Source organism: Buceros rhinoceros, unplaced genomic scaffold, assembly GCF_000710305.1.
Source record: "Buceros rhinoceros silvestris isolate BGI_N320 unplaced genomic scaffold, ASM71030v1 scaffold17591, whole genome shotgun sequence".
Lineage (NCBI taxonomy): Eukaryota > Metazoa > Chordata > Aves > Bucerotiformes > Bucerotidae > Buceros > Buceros rhinoceros.
In genome coordinates this window covers 41479-44273 of record NW_010396144.1, presented here as the reverse complement: position 1 = coordinate 44273, position 2795 = coordinate 41479, and positions in this window count along the sequence as shown.

Genomic DNA, 2795 nt, shown 5'->3' with positions numbered 1-2795 from the left:
CGCAGCGCAGGTGCATGCCGGACACGTGGCCCAAGCCCCGCTCGTGGCTGCGAGTTCTCCGAGGGTGTGACCAGGGTTATTTCAGAGCCCAAGTATGAAGGTTAGTTGTGCTCTCTAGGAGACAGCAACACTCACACTCTATTTTTCTGTGCTGTATCCCCTCATCTCTGAAACTCCCCAAAGAATCCCAAGGCAGCTGATTCTTACAGCGCACCCCTTCACCCCTCCCTCCAAAGCAGCGCGCCGCCGAGGGCTGCGGTGACTGGCAGGGTCAGCACCCGTGTCCTCGGGGACCGGGATCACAGGCGTGAGCCCAGCAACCCTTTCGAACTGCTTTGAAGTGCTTGTTTCTTTTCTCAGCAGCCTGGCGGAGCTTTGAGCACCAGGGTCAGCCTGCTTTCATCCTTCCTCGCAGGATAAGGACGAGGAAACAGCCAGGGCCCCGTGCGAGGGTCTGCCACAGAGAGAAGGGTGCACGGAGGGGTGGGCGGAGTAAGCAGCAAAAACATCCTCAGAGCGTTTCCTGCAGCAGAGGAGGGGGCTGAGGCGAGCAGACGGTGTGCTCCCCGCGGTTCGCCTCTCACGGATCAGCTCTGTCTGTACCTCGCAGCAATTAGCTGCTCTGAGGACCCTGCGTCCCCCTCCTTCAGCCCCACCGCCTCAGGAAGGTGCCAGAAGGACCCGCGGTTTCTGGAGGGGTGCTCGCACTGCTGACGCTTCTCTGGAGTACGAAAGCTCTCTGGTCTGCGGCACAGGAGGTCTCCCAGGCGCTGCCCACCTGGCCCTCAGCTGCGAAAAACCAGCCTGCAGCTGGCTGCGGTGACTGGCCACCAGTCCCAGCAGGTCCCCGGGTCCCCCCGCAAGGGTTTAAGCTGGTGTCAGGGAACAGAGGGAAGTCTGGAAGGAAGCGGTAGGGAACTGCGGGCCACCTGAGGAAGGCTGGATGGAGGAGTGTACATGGGCTGCTCTGGGGACACCAGGAAGAGCACTCCGTGGGGAGGGAGGAGTGTGAACACGGGCTGCAGCCCTGTCCCACGCGTGTGGCCTGGTGTGCCTGTCACCACAGAGCGATCCTCCTTCCTAATTCCAATCCAGGACTGGGTCACTGTCCTGTGAGATGAGTCCAGCTCAGTCTTGAATTTCCTTTTTCCCACCTGAGATCAAAACCTCCTGGTGACACCATTTCCTCTGATTCTTCCAGCCACGTCCCACGCTTCAGCACCCTTCCTGCTGCGGGCTGCACGGCTGAGTGCTCCTCATCAGCCCCCGGCTTGTATCCTCTTCAGTTCGTCCTTTCTTGTCAAAGGGAAGGACCCGCTGCCAAAAGAGGGATCGTCTTTTACATCATCTTGGAGAAGCAGCGACCTCAAGGGTGATGGTTGAGGGAGGAGTTAAAAACGATGAAGGCTGCTGGTGTGTTTCCCATGGAGAGGTCTGAAACCCGGTGGATCAAATGAGAGCTGTATGCACTGGTGGTCAAATGAACTCACGGCTTCAGAATTCACCAAGGAGAGCAGGAGATGTGAAGAATTTCTGTATAGCAGCACGTGATCCAGAGTGAACTCAGCCATGGACTCCGTTCAGGGCATCTGGCATTATTTACAGCGTCCGCTTTTGCTCTTAGGAGCAGAGAATTTCGGGCTCGTCAAGTGTTATTTAAAACACTTCTTAATGAAGGGTGAGATTGAACCCAGCTTCAACAACCCCTAACAGAGTCCATCCTAATGCTCCCCGTGCCCGTTGGCGTCAGGCTTTTCTTTTTGTTCCCTGCAGCCACCGGCAGAGCAAGGTGGCGGGGTCGTTACTGCGCTGGGATGAGAAATGATCGGGGAAGGAGTCCCGTGGTTTCACAGGCCCCTGCCAGCGGTGCTGGAGGGCAGGAATGACTCGGAGCTCGGTTGTCTGTGGCGTTTCCCAGCTGCAAGTGCTGTGCCAGGGCCGGGGCTCCACAGGGAGTTTCACCACTTACAGCCAGGACGAGACCTGCAGGTCCAGATGTGGCTCCGGCACACGAACTGGCACAGCCCGTTCCAGCCGGGGAGGCGGGTCAGCTCCGGGCCAGGTGACGTTCCCCGAGTCCCAGAGATCACAGCACCGGCGCTGAGCGCCGCGAGCGGCCGAGGCTGCGATGGAGGGCAGGCAGGGGAGAGGAGCACAGGGGGAGGGGCAGGGGTGCTGGTCTGTTCTTTGGCCTTGTGTAGCTCTTTCTGGTGGAAGTGAAATGCTGTCACTTGTCACTGCTGTTCAGAAACAGCAGTTTCTAAACATCGGCTTTCGCTTCACTCCTTTCCGATTTAGCTGGGGAGAACCGGGACAGTCTCTGTGCTGACATGCCCCTTACGCCGTGTCACTCCACCCGTCCAGTCCCAACAGTTTTCCCATGTTTAGGGCACTTGAAGGCAAACACTCAGTTCATCAGTCACACCAGCCCGTTCCTACCTTTCCCCAGACTTTGCCATGAGTGAGGATTAATGTCATGGAGGCTGTAGATGCGGGTGGATTTGGAAAGGGCACTAGGGGACATAGAGTGTCTGAGGCCCATCAGGAAGTTTCCTGATTGGAGGCCAAGGAAGTCACTGCAAAAGATCCCACCCCAGTTTCACTGCACAGAGCATGGTGCAGAAGGTCGGGGGGAGCTGTGGGGACAGCTCCCCTCCACGCCTGTGCCCAGAGCCCGGGCAGTAAAGCCAAACACCAACAGGCACCGGCTGTGCACAACTGAAGAGTTGAGGTTGGCTTTGGACACTGCCCAGAGCCCTCCCCTGGCCGTGCCCCGAGGGTGCCCGAACCCCTCC